At 42.4% G+C, this 25,767-nt stretch overlaps 1 long non-coding RNA gene across 1 annotated transcript in view; it reads right to left on the bottom strand.

Moving 5' to 3' along the window:
• Positions 1 to 7,645: 7,645 nt before the first annotated feature.
• Positions 7,646 to 25,767, bottom strand: part of LOC114427910 (uncharacterized) — a 104,199-nt gene continuing 86,077 nt past the window's right edge. Inside the window, exon 3 of the long non-coding RNA XR_003669487.1 lies at positions 7,646 to 7,950. This is a non-coding gene — a long non-coding RNA (uncharacterized LOC114427910). The remainder of the gene's footprint in view (positions 7,951 to 25,767) is intronic.

Genomic DNA, 25,767 nt, shown 5'->3' on the forward strand with positions numbered 1-25,767 from the left:
GCTGCCCGAGTGAAGCAGGAAACAGGACAAGGTTAATGTTCTATGACAGACAGAAGCCAGCAACTCTCTTTAATGTTGCTCCCATTAGGGTGCTCCCGGTGCTTGCATCCCACTCTAGCATCCTTTAGAAGACGTGTCTGCCAACAACTGGTGGGAGAGCAGCAGCGTGCCAGCTGCCAAACATGACATTTGCTGGCTAGGCCACTGAACCCCAGCGGGTGACATCTGCAGAGCAGCCTTTCATCCCCTCGTCGGGTACCTGTGTGGCCCCCAGCCCCTGAGAGCCAGGATGAATGCACTCACTCTTCCTCCCAGCTGGGTTTCTTGTAGCCACAGGGCCACAGCTCTGACACACGTGCACGCAAAGCGCACACACATAAATGGTATAAGTACAGTGTTGTTGAAGCCGTGCACAATCAACACAACACACAAAAGCATGCCACACATATGTGAGTCTACCTCACATACACCTCCACACAACAAACAGCTTCCAGCGTCAACATCTGCAGCTCTGGAGGCTGCTTTTGTTTCCCCCTGTTGTTTCATCATCGGGGGGGCTGGCAGTCAAGTTGTGCTACTATTGTTGTTATTTCAACTGCAGACCCTGCTGCAACTGGCACCCAGGGATGCTGTGTAATTCTCAGAAGACACCAATCAAATATGCAAGCTGGGTCCAGAGTGGGTGAAGACAAAACACAAACAAGCAAAGGAAGAGATAAGTGGAGAAAGAGCTACTATTTAGGAGGTGATAACAAAGAGAGACAAAAAGAATACAGGACTTTAAGACTGAAATCTGTCTACAATAGTTTATCTTTACAATGTATGAATCTGTTAAGGTCTACACATAAACACTGGCATATCGTTTCATTCCATTCCTGAATGTTGTGATGACGTAACTGATCATATCTCTCAGATGTGTCTTGCTTCTTCATCAACAGAAGCAAAGTGCTCCTGTTTCTCTCCTCTATCTCTTTAATCAGGCTTGATCTTTGACCACTTGTTGTTATGAGTGGTTCCGTGTAGGGGTTCTGCTCCCGGCTGACATGCCATTAGCCCCACATTAGGAAATTCTAATCACTGTGCCACCGGGACGCTGGGACTCACAGCTCCTATTTCACTTAACCTCCAGCAGGAGAGATCAGACTCTGCGTCTCAATGTTTGTCCCTAATTACCTCCCTACAGTGAGCTGCCACACACAATTTAATCCAATTTTCATCCCCTCTCATCTTTAACATCTCACAAAGCAGTCACACATGCATGCAATGGTTTATATCTACAACCCAAACGCTTCCCACCGGTGTTGTAATCACATGTTGGATCTGCATAATTCTATCAACACTTAAGTTGACATCTGTCACTTTTGTTTTTTTTTTTTAGATGCTTGCTTTTTCAGTACAATGAAAATGAAAAACAGTGTTATAATACATCTAAAAAAAAAGTTTTCAGCTAAGGTGGCATTGCTGTTAGGCTTCCAGAAGAAACATGTTTTCCTCTCCTTTGTTAGCAATTAAAGTGAATACAAATGATTATTACATAAGTAGTGTAGGAAAGGGTGAGCTTTGTTAATATGTGAACTTAAATCTATTATTATTTATTATATTCCTTCTATTTAAGGTGCATACATTAGCATTAAGGTTTATGGAATTGAAAGTGTTGGCTCAGGTTTTTCTGTGTGCAGTTGGCATGATCCTTACATGTCCACTGGGGGCTTTTCACTGGGTGGGTGTTGTTTGTTTTTCTAATCCAAAAGATCAGACAGAATCATCTATAGGGTATCTGGCTATTTACACTATGTACATAATTATTTGATCGTTGTCAGCCAATACACAGGACGTACACTGCTTCTCAGTGAGTGCTGAGATTCATCTTTGTTATCTTTAGGTGCAGAGGAAGTGAATGGCAAAAATAAAGCATCATAAAATATGGACAAATACAACTCATTTTAGAGGTTTTGCTGAACCATTTTTTACTCACAGTGAACTCAATTGACACAATTAGTTCATCTGTAAACACTGGACTTAAAATACTAGACATAAATTAAAAAATAACAAAATGAAAAAAATGTAACCCATACCACTAGGATCTTTTTTCAAGGACATATTCTACAGATGCTTTTGGATAATTGCAAATATGCAAATAACTATATATCGAAATATTTTACTATAAGCCAATGTCCTCTCCAAACTAGATAATGAGTTTGTGTCTTAGTTCCTTTTCTTGCATCCCAGCCAGTCTGATTACAAGCAGGCTTGTTTATGCACATATGTTTCTATATTTGCATGTTTACGTCTTGGTGTGTGTGTAGTTTAAAAACCTGTGATGGCATCCCTACGTGTTATCCTGTGTAACACAGTCTTGGTCCTCATTATCATTTCTCCCTGGGCCTGTTCTGGTGTTCAGAGCCCAACCAGAGGGGCCTTTGGCTCTGTGGGAGAGGTGTTGGAGGCGGCCTGGCCCCGCTGTGCTCCTTCCTTCCCCCTCCACAGGGTGCCAGGCACAGCGTGTACCACTGGCAAGCCAAGCCTGACAATGAGGCTGCCTGCACAGCCAACGCCGTGTTTGAACAGGGCAGGGGGTTGCCACGTCATGCTGAACACACACACATGCAAGAAGGCCTACTTCGCGCACACAAATGCACACAAACGCGTCTCCACAAGGCAGACTGCTGGTGGGTTCGACACATGTTTGGAAGATGCTACAGAGGTGAGAGCGAATGTGTGGAGCCGGTGCAGGTGAGAAACTTCACAGGAAGAGACTTTAAAAATCAACTGTGTTGCATTGTTGTTGCGTTATGGTAGATTGAGGATAAAATGTGGGACATGCAGTATGAACGTTCATTTAATGTCTTATTCATGCAGTAAAGGATTAAATCTTTTAAAAAGTTTAAAATAAAAAGTGACTGCAGCTCTGTGTTTTACTGTCATCCTTGATGCAGTCTTTCAGTCTCCTCCTCCCACTGACTTCATCATTTCAGCATATTGCGTGTTCCACATTAAGTTTTGATTCAGTCATATGTTCAGCTCTCAGGTGTGCCTCCGAACCATGAAATATTAAACCTATGAATTCAAGGAGATGTCACATTCTGTGTTTCATTCATTATGAACGCCTACACTACATTGTTGACTCTTTGAATTCTAATAGGTACGGATAGGAAGAAGTAACGCAATCTTCGTGTTGACTTTACAACTTGTTCTCAGCATCTGCTTAGTTTATAAACTTTTTCACAGTTTGTGTTCTTGTGTTTTTGGATAAAAATGAAAATCTGGTGAATGTTGAAAATGTTAAAAAGAAAATTAGGAAGCCATCCTAAAAATGTAACTGTGTGAATATTGGCTTGAAATGTGTTAACATGTGAGTGAATGAGTGTGAATGTGTTTACACGACCTCCTTATTTTTTTTGCCTTTTTTCTCTAAGTGTCACATTTCTTCTCAAAGCCATCCATCCATGGGAGATGATCCCACTCACTTACAAATTAAATACAGTCACTGGTGTTGGATATCAAACATGGATGCATGCACATACATGCTAAAACAAAGAGATACATAGAAATCAGTGTAGGTCTGATATAGGTCTGTCTGTCTCAGTCCACCCCTGCAAAAACATCAGCAGCCCTCACAGGCTCCCACCGATCTTAAACTCTCCCTCGCTCTCCCAGGCAGTCGGGGGAGACAGGGAGTTCAACAGGGGAAGAGATTGGGTTACCATGACATAAATCTCCACATCTCCTTCTCCTATGTGTGCAAGAGGTGGGCAGCAGGGCGGCGAGGCTCTTAGCACCAGTGTCTTTGGGAATGCCTGCATGCTCCCTGGAGGAGATAGAGAAGATAGGTCTGGCGCCTCCAGAGAAGTCTTTCACCCTCTCTCCCCTCCCTTCACTCTCTCTCTCTCTTTCTCTCTCTCTCTCACGTCTGCTTATCTCAGGGAAACCACAATAGGGTTTTGTACACTGGAGCAAAGCAGGGAGGCTTCAGATGACAGCCGAGTATGATATGCAGGAGAACAGAGGGCTAGAGAATCACTCTCTATGTTCCACACAATGATCCGGTACAATGCAACACACCGTACATCTTTAATGGGTGAGGCACAGCTCCATGTTCACCAGGCATATGCTACAAAATGGTGACGGGCAACTGTGTCTCATGTTGGATACTTCTCTAATACCCGGTTTACACTGCGTGATTTTGGGCTATCGCAGACAAAAGGCCAGCATCGTAGGAGTATCGTGGAGATATCTTTGGTCATGGCTCTAAATCGGTGGTCTTACGTCGCACTTTGAGACAGGTTCCACGCCGGCCATTGTCGGCGTCTTGCGACCAAAGATAGGCTGAGATTAAATTCTAGTGAGTCAGAAATTTAGGATGACTGTCTCACAGTGTGACAGCTGCTACGACCTGTCTCTCCGCATCCACGTCTTCCTCCTCCTCGCATGTTGACGTACGTCGTAACCTGCGATTCAGTAAATGGTCTTCGTACAATGTGCATGCATCAAACATGGCGATCGTACCACAGTTTATTGCATTCACGTCGCATAGTGTGTCATGCAATGGTCTTATAAGATCGCTATAAATCGCATAGTGTAAACCGGGCATTAGATGGATACATACTTTGAGCTGCCGAGATTTCACTGAAATGGAGAGGCTACAGGTTCAACCAGGAAGACCAGATTCAAATCTTGCAGGGTGCTTTTACAACCTTTGCTTTCTGCTTTGTTTTACATTATATTCACTCTTCTTTTGGCTAAAATAAATATATATATATATATATATAATTGTTTAAATATCAGTTACCATGCTAACAAATCCTACCCAGCCTACACTGACTGAAAATGTGCGACTGTCACAGACTGACTTCCCTACACATTGAAAACTGACAAAGTAGTGCTACCCTCAGCTTCATATATGTGACCAACCTATGCACACAAGTATAAATCATTTCAGTCTACTGGCAGACTTCAACTGGGCAGACAACTACCACAGTGCGAACAACACAAAAAGGATCAAGGCCAGACCAGGTACCTTGTGAGGGAGTAGCTCTGGCACAGTGAAGACCTTTATAATGAACCGTCCTTACAAATTGTCTGTTAGCTGCTACTTGAGGATCAAAGTAGTGATGACACACATGCACCATAATGATGGACTGCTGCCTGCAACAGGGGCATGTTTGTGTCAATATCTGTCACATTAACGTGATGAGTAAAGGCCACCACATTTCTAGACCTGCACGTTTACAACGCTGCACAACCAGACCTAGTAATGTCTCCACAGTACAATAAAAACCTAATGTGTCATTTATGTTTCATGTTTTTATTCGTCATAAAGGTCAAGCTTTAGCAATCTACAGAATACCACGGGCCAATCGTGCCAGAGTAAACCTGAATCTTATCTGCTGGAAGCTTCACAACCTCCATGATTGCTGAGGGCAAAGGCTGTGCCCTTTCATGTATTTACCCAGGGCAGGTAAATTGGAGAGCCAGCAGCAGTAATAGGAAAAAGCCTCAGAGACACTTGAGTCCCCCTGACGAAGAGAATAGCAATTATTCTGGAAAATCAATTTTCAACCCAATCTTTCTCCCTTATCGACCAGGAGGCTCCTTGGAGGTTGAGAAGGTGACAGGAAAATTTATATCCCAGACTCTATTAGCCGAGCTCCATTTGCTATTGCAGAGATGGCTCTTATTTTTACTAACATTTGACTTGGTATAAACACTGCAGCCCAGCACATTCAGCTCTATGAAAATAGATTTCTAGTAGCTCGTAGCATCGATTTAAAGCTTCTCCGAAATCAGCCTGCTATCAGAGATTACATTCGTCACATGGTTCAAGAATAGAAAGGGTTAGCATGAAAAATGGACTAGATGTATTAAATGAAACATAAGCTACAACTATACTGCCAGTGTGTGATTGTGGCTCCATGCACCTAGAGTCATACCTCTTAACAATTATTCCCACAGTCTTATCAGTGTTTATTTTCCGCCTTTGAAAAGCTTCAGCATTCTTTGCATGTCATTCCCTGACCACGATTTATCCCATTAATATGTCAGGTCATTATGTAAAGCTGCCTACAGAGGACTGCACTGATCATTTTGACTGGTTTTCTATCACATTGGTTCATTTAATGCATCTTGTACTTGCATCCATCTTGCACGGACTGCATCCATCCGTCTTCCCTGTTGTTCAGTTTTGTCTGACCCACTGCCGGGTTTCTGTCCCATAGTTATTTGTGTATGTGTGCAAATTAAGACGTGTCCATATATATCAGTGTATCCATTTATGTGTGTGTTTGGTGTGTGTGTGTTTTCACATCACTGAGATGTAAATCATAAGTGGCAGTGCTCTGATATGGGCTAATAAAACTCCCTGATCTGGAAGTGCTACAGGCTCTTTCAGCATACACCCTGCAATGCAGCCCACAAGCAAGTCTCTCTCTCTCTCTCTCTCTCTCTCTCTCACACACACACACACACACACACACACACACACACACACACACACACCCTTAACAAGACTACCATGAGGACATTTTCATGATTAACCATAATTCCTCAAGAGGAAATTCGCTATATATTGTCTGTCCACACACGCACACGCAACAAAGAAAAATACAGACACAACCACACAACCAGCATGGGGGGGCAAAAGACAAAAACACACATACACACATCCTGTACTCCCCTCTATGTCTTAATATCCTGACGCAGCAATGGAAACAGGGGACTGGAGGATTTACAGTGCTGATTCTGAGAAGTAGCATTTGTTTTTGGTTACTAGGGACCTCTGCGGGTTCAGCAGGCGGTGCTTTGTACCCCCCAACTTTGGATCCATCTCTCTCTGTCTCCTCCTTCCTCCTTCCATCTTTCAGTGGAGAGAATCAAAAGTGTGTGTGTGTGTGTGGGTAAGAGAGTATTTGGTGAGAGTACTGACTGTTGAAACAGATGCTGGTGTGTGTGTGTCACCTATGTCAACATGGCCGGTCTCCGGACTCGATTCTGCTTGTAGATAGGACCCTGCCCACAGAGCCAAGGAGTCTAGACTCCAGATGTGTTCACACATACACACACATACAAAAGGACCAATGCCAGTTCAAAGTAATAATTCTAGCAGATGACAGCCATTTACTTACACACAGAGTTCAGTATAGGTAATAATTCTACACTCCTCACTGCTGATTACAAACTTACAGACTTTCTTGTTTACAACCAGCAGAGGACATCTCCACTGTGCAGTAAGTGGGAGTGGAGTGAAGAAACGCCCTATCACCATGACATTTGGATGCAGTTAGACAGTGAGATACCATTGGCCACACACACTGAATCAATTTCCAGCATGGATTTTACACCAAACATCCACACACAGCATGACAGTGCCAGGTAATAGTACTGCAAAAAGAAAAACTTTACCTGATTGCTTATAACTTTAACTTAAGCTTTAAGGGGATATCAAATGTGTTGTTTCACAGTATTGTACATTCAAATTACCCACTGCTTCTCTCAAAACTGCACCGAAACAAACAGAAACATATGCTGGCTGCATATGTTCAACACTGCTTTATTTAGACTGTTCTATAGCAACACAACAACAAGAGTGTTTTTGTGAAAAAGACACATGGGTAAATTGCAACTGTTACACAAAACAAGACTTGGGAAGAGGAAAAGTAAAGAGTAAAAGTGTTCAGAGCACAGATGCACCCGCTCTCTTGCTATCTCCTGTGCTTGTGGGTATACTGCCGATCCAGCTATTCTTGTTGGTTTGTTAATTGTTTGTCACCCACCAGGTGCCATCTGTCTGTAGTCCCACAGTCCCCGAGCCATGTGGGCCGGCCTGCCTGGCGCCTGCCAACGTCACTGACCTGCAGCAACCGTCCACACCTCCGTCACACACCTCCTGATCCGTCTGGGATAAATAGCTTCTCCCTCAACTTCTGTGCCGCCATCACGGCTTCCCAATCTGTCCTGTGTTAGAAGGGGGAGAGGGAGGGGGGTGACAGGATGAGACAGGGAGGGAGGGAGAGAGACAAATGAGAGAAAAGGCATGAGTAGATGGATGGATGGATAGAGTGAGCATGAAGAAGGGATCGAGATTGATGTGTGCAGAGATAAAATGGTAAGATATATACAGCCACAGGCATGTCTGTGCTTTCTGATCTGTCTGATTTTGCAGAGACAGAAACAGCTCCAACATCATACAGCCTGCTAAAATTACTCAGCAACAACTGTCACATTTGTGTCTACAAGCGCTGCATGCTGTGGATGTAAGCTCAACAATTAAATAAGATTACATCGCCACTATTTTGGATACTATAGAGCACTTTTAAACAGACTCCAACAGGCAGGGGAGGTCACCTTCACCTGGGCCTGATGTTGGGGCAGCTGTGTGTTGAAAAATGAGATCAGCTGCTTGCTCACCGGGATGCATGCAGCAGTCTGGAACTACCCAGGGCCTAGTGTACTAGCTAGCATACGGTGGCCCCAGTGCAATAAAGACAGGGCGAACAGCCCCCTCTCTCCCTGCCTGTCTGCCTGCTTGCCTGCTTGCCTGCCATCCTGGGGCATGTTGGGTCACCTTGACGACTGAGCCCAGTGAGGGGAGCCGCACCCGACTTCAGGGCAAAGAAGGAGGCAGTATGGGTAATGAGGCGTTGCCATGCAAGTGGAACAGCTTTTGAATAACCCCAGCCATGGACTCATATACACACACACACACACACAATTCTATTTGTGTTTACAGAAGGGACAACAGCTTGTAGGAGAAAGCTCTCAGGAGTTCTTAGTCCAGGAAGGAGGAGATTCATGGGCATCATGGTGGAGGTCAGCAAGTCACAGTGTTCATGCACACATATGCAATACTAGTGCAAGTTTTTGCTGCATAAGATGCTTCTTGCTCCTTTCCAATTCGGTTAATACTAGAATATAATCTGAGTTTGCACAGTACTCTGTTGATTCCAGGTTAAATAATGACAGTATGGGCCTCTAATTCAGCACTTCCATCTTCTTCCAACTTCTAATACTTTGTTGCCTTCTCTTCAGTGTAAGTCTCTTGCAAGAGTTAAAGTCATTTGTGATCTATCCAAGAAAAAAGCCAGTAGATTTTGACATTTTGAGAAGCCAACATATTAAGCTGAGAAAATAGTGTAAATCAGCCACCCATGACATGCACATTTGAAAAGAAGAAGGGGGAAAAAATATGATTTTCCAGCCCAAACACGCCTAGCTATAATGATTGTCAGAGATGAGGTTTAATCATTCTGCATCTTGGTCTCATAAATAAAGGGGAAGGTACAGTATTCCCTCATGTTGAGTCAATGTTAAACATTCACTGATGGCCTCCGAAGCTGTGCGGCATCCCATGAAGCCACTGGAATCCTTGAGACCGGTTGAACAAAGACCAGTGGGAAAGTCTGACCGCCTCTACTCACACAGTTATGTACACGTATAATCACCGAGACAGATGTAACCATCGTGGATGCTGTTACAGTTAATCTGATGTAGGAGGGTGAATGAGACAGAAACAAACAGCAACTAGAAAGCTATCCTCTTCAGCAAAAAAAAAAAAAAGTGGAGGTTGCTGACCGCAGAAAGACGCAAGTTTGTTTTTCATTAGTTTGGCTTGTTTGAAAGGAATAAGCCTCCACACAGAGAATCCATGACTTATGGTAACATAATCTGAAGTGGCTGCAGTACATGGGCGTCATTCCAAAAACTGAACACTGCGTATAGTTTATCAAATGTGTTTTTATTTATCTGAAAGTGTTCTTCATAAGCTTATAGCGCTTCAGGGGTAATTATATTAAACATGAAACCACTTGTGAACTTTAGTGCCTTATCTCCTGCACAAAACCTAAAAGGTTCCACTTCATTATTCCACTGTTCCTTCTGTTTGCAATTGGAAACAGCCCTTTACAAATATAAATTGCTAAAACTCTTGGAAACCACACTGAAATTCCACAAACGCATGCACCATATCGGTTTTAAGCTGTAAAGCCATACTGCAGAAACATGGACCACAGAAAAAGGTCATTTTTCACAGGTTTCTAAGGATGATGTATGATTGCCGGATGATGGTGCCAGTTTTTTTATGTTCCTATTTTTTTAATTCACATGTCCTTTCTGCGTACAAGTCCATCTCCTGCAAACGCTGCTACAGATGCTGGCAGGTCTGGCCTGGAATGATTATCAGAGCCAGATCCCTCTGGCCAGCTTTCCAGTAACACTCCTACATGGGAGATGGAACCAGAGCTGGGGTTGAGGCTGAGACTAGGGCTGGAGCTGGAGCTGGCGCTGGGCTGCCAGCGGACGGACGCCAACAGGCCCCAAGAAATTAATACCAGCACTGGGGCCTCACTGTAGTCCAACATCCAGCTCCAGCTGGAGCAGAGGGGACTAAATGGATGACTGGCAATGATGTCACGAGACAAGGCGGCTTGAGGGTCCCAGCGCCGGTGTTAGCCATGCCCCAACCTGGAACTAACAGCATGGTATCATTGGTTCCTATTGATGAGAAAGGCTCAGAAATGGGAAGCAGTGCTGAGGATTTGAGTGCCAGCTCGTAGAGTGAAATATGTTAAAAACAGAAATTTACATAAAAGACAATCAGTCCATCTCGTGTAATTATCAATCAGCCTTTTCTCCAGTTAATCAGACTTTATTCACACTAAGAAAAACGTCATCCTAAACATTATTATTGTGCTGCGCAGTATCTCTAACCGGCTCTAACAAAAAGAGGGGGAAACTATAGCAACGATGAAGAGTAAAAACTGAACCACAGCTTCCAAACCAAACCACAGCTTCCTGACATTCGCTGCACCCATCATGCACTGAGCTCAACTTGCCAAAAAATGTGATTTAAGTTGACACAACATATTAATCACAACCAATGGGCAATTACAATATTATTCAATGTTGGATAACACATGATGAGAAAATGACTTGATAAGATACAGATGACTGCTATTTGCATTAAGACTGTCGTGAATTTAATGAGTTCTGTCCTCTGTCAAAGACGCAGCAGTTGTGATTATACTGTAAAAACAATAAAATCATATCTAGCAGTCACTTTCTGTCACTGCACATTTGCTAAAAGTTAAGTGTTGCCATCGTCTGTGTGCGTTTTTTAATGAGCTCTGGGGACGATCCAGGCGGTTTAGAAGTTGAAATCTTGATCCTGTGTGTCTAATCACAGCAACATCAGGAAATGGTTTACATTGCTACATTGTTCGTGGGGACATTGCTCAGTGAAGTTATGACAACATAATGATTCTCCATACATTCATGTGTGCACACACAACTCACAAATGTGCTTTCTTAATACTATGGAGCTTCAGTAGTTTATTGGATTTAATTACATTTCAGCACTTTTATGATCATTTTGATTTGCTTGACTTCATCATTCAAAATAAAAGCATGGGTGTCTGTCATAGTTAATTTTAATTTCATAATTCATTTGTAATGAATTAGTTCTAAACAGTATTATAAACTGGAAAGTGGAAAGAAACAATCAGTATTTGTTGCACTACTCTAATGAACCAAGCCAGATTCCTGTCAAAGAAATGAAGGCCAACATGTTGCAATAAGAAGGCTTGTTTCTTCTTCCCATAAATATGTTATCCTCGGTTATGCCAGAGCTGGAAGGTGTCCAACTCGAGCCATGATACAACATATTTTGTGTGGGCTAGCTAATAATGTTTGCCCCCACTGCATCTATCTGTGCCTGGCCTAGAAAAAAAAAAGCTGAAGAGTAGGTGGAATTTATGTACATTAAAAGGGAAAGTTGTGTTTTGTCACCGAAAAAATGTTGCAAAGTAAAATAACAACTGCAAAAAAGAGAGACATTTAATCACCCTAGTTCACATTATGATAAAAAAAAAAAAATTGTTGCTCACCCACACTTTTAATGGAAACAGACGCTGAACGTTAAGCTGGGGAACGAATACACAAAACAGCAGAGCTTCTGTTTGCTTTTTTTTCCACACATTTTTTAAACACTCCCTGATGTCGTCCTAAAACTGACCAGGCTTGAAATATGACAAGTTTAATACATCGACGTTGAGCACGATTGAATTACAAGAGAAACAACTGCTCTGCAGCAGTGTGAACATAACCTCCCGTGAAAGGGGTTCAAAGCCAGGAGGGGACAGAGGTCTGACGAAGGGAAGAGGGCTGTTGGAAGGAAGGAGGCTTGCAGTGCAAGGACGTGCATTCAGGGCAGTAACTTTGATGACAGGTAAGAAGAAGAAGACTGGCTGCTATTTGCAGTGTGGGTGGGTGGGCCACCAGGGGAGGTAAAGACGAAGAAAGAGAGGCAGGGAGGCAGGCAGGAGGCAGGGCCTACCGGCGCTGTCACCAGCCTCAGCATGTTTGGATAAGACCCATAGAACATGTGGGGGAATCAGCATGAGGCATCACACCTGGAGGAAAAGACAACTAAATCCAGCCCCCAGTGCAGTGGGCCCCGGCTCCACCAAGTCTAGCCAGCATCTGGAATGGATATCTGGAGATACAGCCGACTTCACAGCCCCTTCACGGGCGCTTCTCACTCTACCTTGGTTAAAAAATGCGCAGTGAAAGGTTGTGGTAAAAATAAAACATGAGTCTCACAGAGGATTTGTGTTTATAAATAAGTTTTTTTTTCCCTCTTTGTATGGTATCCCATCTGCTTGGCATAATGTTATTGTGTTGTTGATAAAATAATACACTTTTTTCTTACAATCGCTAGACTCCCTTCACCCCCAATATGCTTCCACTTGACTCTTCTTGGCTTTAACAAGTGTACAGATGCCAACAGTTTTTGGTTACAGTAGCTTCAGTCTGCTTTGCCATCTTTCAGAGCAGAACAGTATACCCACTCTCAGTCAAAATGCAATGTTATTACCCAAAGGTGTGTGTGTATGTATATGTATATATATATATACACACACACACAGTGGGTGTAAAGGAAAAAAAGCAATGGAGCAAAAATCCATCTTTTTCCTGACGCAACTCATGATGCACCACAGTGGCTACATGCGTGTGTTTGTGAGTGTGTATCTGCGTATATGGGGTTTGTCAGGGGCCAATCATCCGTGTTGTGACTGGAACAATCCCGGCCACAATGTTTGTTTACACGGAACCGCTCACTCACCCAAATAATCAGCCGCTGTGGGCCTTTCTAATCCCCACACAAAGTCAATGGAGCCAGGTTGAGCTGGCGACAGTGGCGATAAGATACTCAAACACTGCCTCTTGATCTACGAGCCGCGGCCTCTCTCTCTCCTTCCCACACCCTCTGTCCCCTTTGTTTCTTCAATTGCAATTACCAACGTGACACAGATTTGAAGTTCACGGGTTGCATTCAAAGAGGCTGAATATGTTTTTTTTTGTTTTCTTACTTCTGGTCAGCTGAATTTTTAGTGTAGCATACAAGTCAAGGCAGGCTGCAGTGGTCTAAAAAAAGACCCGGTCTTTTTTCAGAGGAATGCATATTTGAATTAGTGTATTGTTATGGTTTTGGGTAGGTTGGTATTCACTGGTGTGTGTGTGTGTGTGTGCCATTCTGCATGTGTGTGACCACTGATAGAGGTATGTGGTAAAACATTCATTAACATTCCATTCATGACCTCAGTATTATGTCCACAGTGAAGGAGAGCATATATTTGCCTTTCACACCTCTTGCATGGGATGAGGGAAATGATAGAGCATTATGTGTGTCAGTGTGTGCATGTGTGTGTGTGTGTGAACGAGATAGAGAGACAGAAAGAGGGAGAGAGCAGTGGGGAGACGGATAAAACACAGCTCACTGATACAACATAATCTATCTGGAACCATGTCTCAATATCACAATATTTCACACATTTACGTATCACAAATTTGGCAGTGGCAGCCTTCTCCTCAGATCAGTGGAGTTATTTCTGCCTTGTGTACTGGATGCTGCAGGACCGAGATACAGTTTGCGACGGCACAGATGGGAGAGGCTATAGCTTCGGTACCACAGTATCACATGCAAAAATGTTTGGTATGTTTTAACACAGATAAAGCTGACATATTCCGAGGCGTTTCGCAGACAATACCCATGAAGGAACAATCTCCCATCTGGCAGAGCAGTCTCTCTGAAATCCTCTCTGTCATGCTCAATGAGAACTGGAGAGACAAAACATTGTCTGTCTGTATATCAGTCCTTATCAAGGCTCTACCTTGGGCCTCGCTGGATATCAACAAAACATCACCCCGCAGGCTAGGACTTTTCAAAAAAAAGAGGAAGAAAAAAAAAACTCACTGCACTTCGCGCCGTAGTTTGAATTTCTAAACATCTCTTCACTGTTTGATGCTATACAGAAGCAGTTTATGTATTCATCCTCAGGGTGTGTGAGTATGGGATTGGATAGCAGTGCAGCGGACAAACTTCTTAGCTCTGGAACCACATGTACAATTTCCTGGTTAGGATCAAATCGATCAGCTTTACACTGTGTCCTGCTCCTTCCCACGCCTCAGCAAAGAAGGATTTACTTTCTGAGGCCGGGTTACCCTGCTGCTTTTATGAGAGGAATGTCAATGAAGCCCTGCTGTACTGCTTCTCTCCACATGATGGTGCAGAGGACAAGTCTCCCCCCTCTAGAAGACATGAAAGCTGACATTTACCTTTGTGCACACAGACACACACAGACACACTGCTGGAGAAATCGCATATAAAATATTTGTTTTCCAATGTGAAAGCAACACATATGTAAATGGAGGTAAATAGAAACACTACATAATCACTGTTAATTATGTTTGCATTATTTGTATTGAACAGATCCATATTTGTATAACAGCTTACACCGAGTGGGCAGTCTTTGCTAGTTTTAAATAGACTTTATTCACTCACTGCTGTATCCAAACATTAGAATAATCCCTTGCTGTATGACAATTGTGCCTTTTTGTACTGACCAATACGACACACATCCTGCTTCTGTTCGTGTGTGTGTCTGTGTGTGTCCTTCCTGTCTGTATGTAGTCACACCTGTACTCTCTGTCATGATGTTATCAGACCCTAAACACCTGCTCCACAGTCTAAGGTCACCAACTACATAGAACTGCCTCCTAGCAAGGCGACATGAGCACCTGAAAATACACTGTGTGTGTGTGTGTATAAATAAAAAAAGAGGGACATGTTTTTCTTCTACAGTCATTTATATGCAGCTCATGTCACCCAGCACATCGCTCACAGGTGTCATACAACCCTGAATATGACCTGAATGGAAGGAGGGGTGTGGATAGAGAGAAACAGAGTGAGTCACAGAGGGAGAGAGAGAACAGAGGAATACACAGTAATACAGATGAACATTATGCTGCTAAGGAATTTGTCTTTTTGAGACATTTATATTATTAGTATAAATTTTATATTGTTTTTTTGGAGGGTCTAAATGTTTGCTTAACTAATGCCAGGCTCAGTGTTACACATGACTGACAACATTGTAGCAAGGATACCTCCAGAGATGGACATGTGTCCAATGCGTGACACGAAACTCTCAAACACTCCTGTTTTTATGCTTCTACACCTGAAGACTCTTATGTTTGCAGTCGCAATTTTGGCCGTCGTAACTCCTGCTACTCTGCTACTGCAGAACAAGCCGAGGTCGCTAATTTACAACACATCCTCACAAAAACTGGGACATATAGACGTATTACCTAACATCATCCAATCATGGACCAGATACAGTCATAAAAGTTTGCATTAGAAGGCAACATGGTGGATGTTCACTCAAGACATCTAGTTTGTGAGCCCCCCTGATTCCACAAGCTGTTTTGTTTTCACACGCTGTTAACTTTTGTTTTCAACCGCAGTTAGATTTGGCATGAGAAAACTATCGGTTAAGGTTACGCATAAAAAAAGATGGCTAGGCATTAGGCGCATTTTTAACACATTTTTTAAAGGGAAACAGTTCCTTTCTGTGGTTGCTATTTTGGGCCACCATGGACACACAAGTGTGGAGAAATACATAAACGTTTCATTTTCAAGGACTGAAATGTAAATTGCATGGAGAGGATGTGCTGTAATATTAGTAAGTAAATATTTTTTGACCAAGCAACAGTAAACAGGTTAAAACTGAGCAGACAATTACCTCTGGTGCATCTTCATCTAAAACAACAAACACCTCCTATTAACAACAGAGGTCACGCACTGCTGAAAATAACATGGCTGGGTGCCACCTCTAGTTTTCTAATCAGATTCATTAAATCCACAGATATAGGTGTAAAGTACAGCTTAGTCCTGCACTCACAAAGAGATCTTTGAGTCCATTCACACATGGATTTAAGATGCAGAATTTTCAGATTTGTTCAGGTTTGTTACTTTGCCTCTTCAACTTATTCATCTTTAATAATGATCCTCTCCAACTACAGGCAGGCTTACATCCAGTTTGTCTTACTCACTTTATGTGTTTGTCATATTCCAACCCGCCTACTTTTGACAGGAACCTTCCCTTCTTTTCAATTCAAAGATGGCAAATAACCACAGCCAGACTCCAACTGTAGTGAGTAGGCTACATGAACATACTGTACTAGCTGCTCCTCTTAAATTCAAACTGTGCTAATATAAATGTGCTTTATCCTACATGGTTTGCCTTTATCATTTGATGGATATTTTGGACAAAAAAAAGTTACTAAATCAACATTGTGCGTTCTTATTTTGCAAACGTTACAGCAGTGTCACCACAGATTAGTTTCCCACAAAACTCATCGCCATCAGCTGTATTTACTTTTCAGATAATTAATTGGTGAACTGTTCTATTAATAAACAAGGCAGGCCACAGAATAATATCCTCCAGGTTGAAAAGCAAACTGTATGAAACAGGTTCCTAACAAGGCTGCAGGACATCACCGAATTGGTTGGATTACTGTGTGTAGATTAAAAAAAAAAAAAATTGCATTACATTGTTGTGCCTGTTGGTGCTTTTGCTCAGAAATGCTTCCATTTTCAATCCTTAATGACAAACAAGAAAGCTTTTCTGATTGAAAACAATTCCAGCACTTCAAGCCATAACAAAAATCATGACAAGAGCATTTTCACCAAAAGGAAGACATTTCACGCACTGGGAGCCTTTTGTGATATTTTCTCTCCCTCCCTCTCTCTCTCCCTGTCTCTTTCCTTTGTGTGCGTAAATCATCTCTTCCCTGCGGCCTGTCTGTGATCATGTTGATGGGAAACAAAGAAATCATCTTGAATGGCACATTAATTTCCTCCCTTCTCCCCCTGCCCTCTGCCTAATGAAATCCCCTCTGCCACGGGGCCTGAGGAGCCACACTGGCAAGCCGTCACCAGCCAGTAAATATGTTTACCTTGGAGCACTACGCTAATGGACTGTTTACTAGGGGGAGGCAGCAAGGGGTGTTACAGAGACCAGGCACATTGGGTCTGGGGTTGTGTGTTCCTCAGACCAAGTGACAGCTCTTTTGCTCCCCCTCCATATCCCAAAAACCAACAAACCACCAAGCAGCTGATATAGTGTGTCTGTCACCTATAAAGAGTTCATACAGAGGAGCAAAATGCAAAGAAACACGACTGGATTACTCTGAGGTAAAATATATCTGACATTTGGTTTGTGAGCGCTAATGGAATTTCAGCATGCAGGGGTCAACAGTGCTATGGAGTCATCTGGTCTTAACTCTAGGTTCCTGTCAGCAAGCATGTCTTACAGAGGCTGCTGGTATGATTTGTGCCTCATTTTATTTTATTTTTTTAATTTAATTTATTAATTCCCAATGTGTGTAAGAGCCATACTTACTTTTAAGCAGCTACTATTCAATGCATCTTGCATGACACTTTTTTGCATTTGCACCACTAACAGAAACACTGAGTGATGTCATACAACTTCACATCACTTAGCTCTATGCAACACAAATATACAGTAGTGTGTAGCGTGTCCAAATGTGCAATGACCACTTTTAGGCCCTGTACAGTGCCCTCAATGTGTACCACGATGTATAATGAAAAAAGTAGCGTACAACCAATAGTCACCAACTAGCAATATGTACCATCATGCATTGCACTGATGAGTGAGTAGGTGATTTTGGACACAGCTGTATATATAATAATATAATAACACTGGGAGGACACAAAACCTGAGACTTATAAGAAGCATCCTTACTCCAACATCCTTTAACAGACCCTTGGGCCTTACACACAGTGTTTAGTTTCATGTTGATGAAGATTCTCAGTCATCCAGGTCATATTCATTTAGAAAGTTGAAGCAAGGCAACTGGACTTGGAAAAGATGATGTCTGAGACCAACACCTTTGTTAAGGGAAGGTTTTTCCAGCTTAACATAGATGGCTTCCTTGACTCCTCTTTCAAACCATCTTTCCTTTCTGTCTAAAATGTGAACATTGTTGTCTTCAAAGGAGTGTCCTTTCTCTTTGAGGTGAAGGTGAACAGCTGAGTCCTGTCCTGTGGAGGTGGCTCTCCTGTGCTGAGCCATTATTCTGTGCAGTGGTTGTTTAGTTTTACCAATGTACAGATCAGAGCATTCCTCACTGCACTGGACAGGAGTCCAGATGCCTTGCCTCAACCTTCTGAAGTTTACATGTTTCCTTTGTTTTGTTTTAGTAGGAACCATCAGGAACCATGATACTGTTTTGCTGGTCCTAAAGCATGAAGACAGTCATTCTTAAATATCAGAAACTCATCAAAGCACTGCAGTACAGTCAGAATCAGCAATAATTAAAAAAAACTAAAGCAGCAACATGTAAAAAAAATGAATGTTCAAGATGTCAAAATTAACACAACTGAGAGCAGGTACACCAGTGGAAGTTATATCAAAGACGAATGTATCCATCCTTGCTTAGAAAATAGTGATTCATTAGTATTGCTCTGTGGGGAAATAAAGATAATTATCAACAGCTGTGCAGAGTGAATTTATGTAAAGCTCCAGCTACTGTAAGACGCACACCGTGCTGCATGTGGTGTCTGAAGTGTTGTCGGAAAACTGTCATCCAAGCATCCAGACACATGCAGGGCCCTTTAACCATCAACAGACAACTTCTGATAGACAGAAGTTATGTGCCACATGTGACAAAGCCACAGAGATGCTAAAGAGACACTGAAGCTCCAGCCAGCTTTACACTCATCACTGGATAGTTGCATGTAGTAATCTGGTATCTGGTTTGTAAATGGTGACAAATATGATACATTGACTGCTAAATATCTATGCTAATATCTGGATGCCTTAAAACGCATAATTATGAAACGGATGCAGAAATGAAAGGTATCGGTGCACATGTAGAGGAATTTATTTAAGGACAATAATAAAAGCAAAAGTAGGTTTGAAATGAATTTCCTCAATACAGATTTATTTAAGCTTAACATTCATATTTAAATCACATAGCACTGTCTGCTGCAGTCAACCCTAAGAAATATTATCTACACAGCTGAGCAGGCTCTATTCATCTTTATACATTTTGGGCCCAGAGTGCATATTACACTTAATAATCTGTTGGATAAATATGTCCCAGACTAGACAGTTTATAGTTGCAGGTGGAAACCTAATATTAGCTCATATGTGTGTTTGTGTATGAATGCAGATGTGTACTTATACTTAGACTCCACACTCCAAGGGCAACAACAGCAGTCGTCTGCACTAACGCCCCCTGTTTCATCTACGGGTGTCTGGTGCCTGGCAGCACTATCAGTGCCTAGATGTCCCTGTGTTCAACGAACACACACACACACACACATACACTCACCAACACTATCACACAGAGAGGGCCCTGCAGCTGGTGACAGGCTGCTTCTCTCAGTCTGCTGCCAGCCTGTTCAACACACAGCTCTCTATCCAACTCTTATCTCCATTGATTTCCTCCCCTGCCTCCAAACTTAGATATGCACTCTTTAAAAACAGGCCAACTGCAGAGTTTTTTGGGCCCTGAGAACGCAGGATATCTCACTACTTGGGTGGTGAGTCCAAAGCATTGACGCTATTGCATTTAGCCATCCTAATTTTAGCGTGATTAGCTCCAAAGCACTGGTGATATCTGCAGCCATGAAGGAATAAAGGTTTGATATTGCCTGTGACTTCCATACTAAACGAATGAACTCACAGTAACCTGCATTGCTTTGGATAAGCTGCTGCTGAATATGCAGCCGGGGAGTTTCCTGTGATGTATGTGTTAGATCTACGTTATGTCCATATATTGACACGGTCATGAATTTCCATGTCAAATGTCTCAGCAGGATATTGCTGAAGGCTGTGATTTCTATCCAACAGCGATAGTGGATTCACCCCCCCCCCCCTCCCCTTCTTCCCCCTCTCCATCACCTCTGAATTATCTCCTTACCCCTCTGTTCCAAAGTCCCTTTCTTTTTTTTCTTTTTTTTTTAAACGTGAGTCTTCTCTCCATCTTGTTCTTTCATTTAGATCTGGCTCCTCTGTCCCACCCCACCTTCTTCTCCTGCCCCTCCCCCCCCGCCACCACCACCAGCCTGCACACACACCCTTTATGCTGGCAGACTTCATCGATTGATTTCCCCTCACTGTGACACATTTGGTGCAGCCGCATGTGGCCTATTAATTATATCCACAGCAGACTCTCGTCACGCTCCCTTTTTCCCAACAATACAAACCCCCCCCAAAGCCCCCCGCACACACACACACTTATGCATTACCCTCAGAGCAAGGGATCTATTCGACAGCACCCATGACCCTGCAGATCACCCTTTAACCACTAGATGTGACATCAGAAGGGGGGGGGGGGGACTCGAACCTAGAGCGTTTGAGTGGAGGCAAACAGACAGTGGCAGTTGAGGCGAGGTTGAGCCCATGTTGCATGTAATCTGGCTAACATCTGTTAGCCATCATGTGTGTGGCTCTATTTAAAGTCCAGAGTGGACTAAGAGCCCGAGGAAGGCCCCTGCATCCCCCCGCTCACAGGCTTTCAGCAGCGCTGCCCCAAATGTTTCCCACTGCATGGACAGACGCAGGGACGGACGAAGAACAAGAGTGAAGAGAGAGGGCAGTGGAGACACAAGCTGACACGCACTCGACAGAACACAACAGCACTTAGCGCATCAGGCTGCTTTTGCCTCCATTGTGTGCAAATGTTCCTGTTTGTGCTTGTGCTTGCATGTGTGTGTGTGTGTGTGTGTGCATCTGGCAAACAAAACAGTAAGCCTTCGCTGCAGGCCTCTTACAGCCTCAAAATCCTGGGTTTTTATATTTAGCTCGTAATCACTATAATTTCCAAATTAGATACAGGCTGGCCAAGTACACATTCCTTCTGTACAATAGCCCTAAATGCTTGTCCTATCATCTCCGGAGACAATCTCAGAAGAGGGACATTTTAAATATTAGAGTGATATTCCAAGACAATCCATAGTGATGAAAACAAGCCAGCGCCACGCTAAACAGCTGCTGTTGAGGATATTGTGTGTGTGTGTGTAGGGAGGGGTGAACGCAGATTAAGAGCAGATTACAGAGCCTTTCCCTCTAGGGCCGCCATATTCCAGATTGACAATGTGGTGGGATTGGGAGATCAACCTGGAGATTTTCATATGAAAAGATGTTTTCCATCAGAGATTAACGGCTGTTGTTATTTATTAACTTTTTTTCTCCCTGTTCACAAAGCCTTGTTTAGCCGGCACTGCAACCAGAACACAGCATACATTCAACAAGAGGAGCACAGGAGGGATGGAGAGACATTTCTTGGCATGAACGCAAAAATATTTAGGACCAAGCTTTACATTTTACCGTAAACAAAGACCGGGGCTAACGTAGTATTTATTGGCAATAATACTGAAGTGTGCATTGAAGGAATACATAAATCATATGATCATCTGGAGATTACATTTGCTCATATTGTATCTGTTTGTTTGTGTTCACGCACTGATTAAGATGTGTATTTGTTTGATCATTACTGCCTGGGTTGTCTATACAATGACAAGTGGGAGGATAAAACAGCAAACATATTTTTTTGTTATTGTGTAGCATTGTGTAATAACATAATCTTTGCGATTCACAAAAACCTTCTTCACAGCATGAGAAATGATTCCTAATTCTTCTTCGGTAAAATGTTCAACTAATATCAAACAAACTGAAGCAAGCAAGGCTGGAGACAAGATAAAACCATTTGTTAATCCTATTGACATTATCTGATTCATTTTGCAGCCAAAGTAATTATAGTGTCAGAGATATTCTTTATGGGCCCTTGCCCATTACCATGCTCTATAATTAGAGAAAACACAACAGCACAGCAGCAGCACCCAGAACGGCAAAAAGTGGGGGGGGGGGGGGGGGTAACTCCCTAATGTCAGGGGAAAAAAGAGAAAATAAATATGTAAGAAAAAACTCTGATCCCCCTCTGGCTATTGACTTTAGCCCATGGTGGTACAAATGTGTCTTCCATTTTTTTGTACGTGTGTGTCCGTTCCCAAGCCTCTGTGTGTGTATATGTATATATATATATATATGCAGGGTTGCACATTAGTGTGCTGGTTTGTCTTCACAAATGATCCCATGCCAAAGAGGAAAAATCCCACAGGGTGAATCAATAGATAGTGCTGGATAATGGAGGCCTGCTCAGACAGCTGTGTTCTGCCTTTCTGTGAGCTCGGCTGGCTCACTGGCTGGCTGGCTGGCTGGCTGGCTGGCTGGCTGACTGAGTTTGATGACTGGCTGGCTAACAGGCTGGCTCAGGGACTTCAGCTAGCCCACGTAGCATTCCACACCTGCCAAGGCATAGCTTGCTATGTACTGGTCAATGGACAACACCCACTCACAGCTCAGTTCACACAATAATCACAATTACCAGGCACACACCAGGGCACGCACATTTGCATGAGCACAGAGTGGACGGACAAACTAACAAACACTAAAAAAAAAGTATGAAGTTGTCATTGTCACAGTGGTGCATCTTTTTTTCCACCTCCTAACAGAAAGATGTGACATTAAATCATCTGCATATACTCCATGCTAGAGCAACAACATGACATCCATACATAAAAATATGGACTGTATAATTAATGTATATGGGGGGAAAAAGCAGCTGATCCTAAAGCTTTTCTGTCTCCTCTCTCTCGACCAGGCTTCATAATCAATACCAATAAAAATAAATCCTTTATCTCATTTTCTTAAGTGCCCCCTTTATTGATCTACAGCTTCCAATTGAACAAAACAGCCAATAAATATTAACTAATACCCCAGCCCTGATGGAAATTATCAACAGATTACAGCCGTAAATCAAAACACAAACGATGAATCCTCTCACACTTTGTAGTCTCATTAAAAAGTATTATTTACAAAGATCATCTGACTGAAGCCTTCAATTAAATATCTGTGGAGAGTGTGATGAAATGGAGCTGCAGCAGCAGATTTTCATGTAAGATTAAAGCAGGAGATAAAACAAACACACACACGAAATGATTACGATTCAGATGATTTCCACAGACCAGTTTCACTGGTTATCTCTCTTCTCCTTACACCCATCACTCCCTTGGTTTGGAGGTTTCAGTTGTGGTGCCACAGCTGATAAAGAGCTAACAAGAAAATGCAGAAAAAAAATGCCCTAATTAAAGAACCATAGTGGAAGATGGTCTGAGAGAAACATCCACATACACACAAAGTAGCACAGATTCTGCAGGCTTAATGAGAAAGGACACTGGACTGCAGTAACCACATCTTTTTCCTCTGCAGAAAAAATATAGTTTATTTCACATCATTATTTCAAATCAGCCTCTAATTCCTAAAATATTTGCATATTTAAAACTGCCTGGCTTTTTTTTCCTTGCCTTTGGGCTGAAGCAAGGCGAATTGAGTTAAATGATAAACTGACTGCTTCTACAAAACGCACAGCAGAGATCTATCCCACGAACACGATGGTAGAGACATCTCACATGTCTCTGTGCGAGTGTTTGTCACGGGCCAGAAGAAAGCTCACCTTTTATTATTTATAATTTACTGCAGTCATTAACTGTCAGTGTTACTCAGCCCACATCTTGCTCAGTCATCAGTGCTGACAAGACAAGGCCGTGGCACATATCAAGTCATTTTTCTATATACAGTTTCTGACCACAACTGCAAAAAATATATATGAAAGCAAAACCACAATACTGGTTAGAAGTTTCAAATTGAATTTTTGCTATATCTGAAGTGTTTTTAATAATTTAGTCTATAAAATGTTGGAAAAAATCTAAGAAATACTGCAACTACTGACCTTTTTTGACTGACCTTCCTATTAACCAGCTTATTTCCACAGCTCTGTATTGATCTGTTGTTCTACTATTTCAATACTAATATGGTATCAGTAATCATATCAAATAGCCAAACATTTTGTATTCTTAGTTTTAGGGGGAGAGTCTCAGACTTATGATTAAAAATATGAAAGTTTGACCATTCAGTGCTTATAGTAGTTAAACATCAGTAGAATGAGTAATCACATCAAATACCTATGTAAGAATCAGGAGCAATATGACACTATAAAAATATATTGATACATCAAATTTATTAATTTTAGTATTGCATAAATGTTTAAAAATTAAAAATAAGAATACTGATTGTGAATGATGGTCCCTTTTTAGTGGCTGAGTTATGATTGAAATACAATTGATAATACATTTGCACTGCTTCTGTTGATTAATAAATATATACATCAAATGTAAGAGTAAACACGCTACTTGAGAAGATGTATTCATGCTGCTGAAGTAATACTACTGCATAACCATCATAGTTTCTTTGCCGAGTGTGCAGCCTGTCCCTGAGTTTGAGGAAGGAAGACATGGGACACCACATCTCTGTGAAGCTGCACATGCTGGACCAGAACCTGATCCTCTGAATGGAGTTGATACACAACACTGTGTCACTGTCCAAGCAGGTCATAAGGAACACATGGGTCATATTAAAACCTAGGGCGAAGGACGCAAGGAGTGCATTGTACTCAGCTGATCAAGTGCGTGCATGTGTGCGTGGGCAGTAAGTGTGTTGTTCACATCAGCTAAATGGAACGCCACTGAAGCGAGTCACTGGGGCAATCAATAGACATACTGTAGACATCTGGTTAGTGAAGGTATGTAAAGTATGCATGCATGCATGCATGTGTGTGTGTGTGTACTGTGATGGGTATTGTCCAGAGTCCTCTGAGTCATGTAACATTGCACTGCCTTTGTAATCGAAGAGGAGAGTTCCTGTAATGTTTTATTCATTGCAACATCAAAGATACATTCAAGCGCAGGTGTCAAAACTTCCATATTCAATTTCATGTCCACAGAGTGTAGATTTACTCACTTACTAAATATATTTTTTTAACCACTCAAAGCAAATGTGCTCCATTTTTTTTTTTACCAGAAGTTAACTTTCTGCTTGGCCCATGCAGCACATTAAACCGATAAATGATGATTCAAATATAACAAAAAAATAAAATCAAACCAGAAAAACAGTGAGACCGCCCGAGAGACAGACAGATACACACGCACAAATACAGAAGCAGAGAGAAATGAGTGCGAGTGTGAATAGGAGGGAGAGAGAGTATGCTGAATCCCACTCAGACCACCTGCTCATCAGTTCCTCTGGCACAACAGATACTGTCATTGTCCACACAAACACAAACACGCACGCACACACATACTAAGCTCAAATATAAAAATCTCCCGGTGCGCTCACAGAAAGCCTTTCCCAGTCCCTCCCACATCAGATGCTGGGCACACAGACTTGATTTAAAACTGTTAGGTGCCATTCAATATGGGCTTGGTTTGGAGCCAAGCCTCGGACATTTCTCAAAGGTTCTGCTCAGTTACCTGCTCAGTTATTTGTTCCAGCACACTTCAGAAAAGAAACC

The sequence above is a fragment of the Parambassis ranga genome, chromosome 22, assembly GCF_900634625.1.
Source record: "Parambassis ranga chromosome 22, fParRan2.1, whole genome shotgun sequence".
NCBI lineage: Eukaryota > Metazoa > Chordata > Actinopteri > Ambassidae > Parambassis > Parambassis ranga.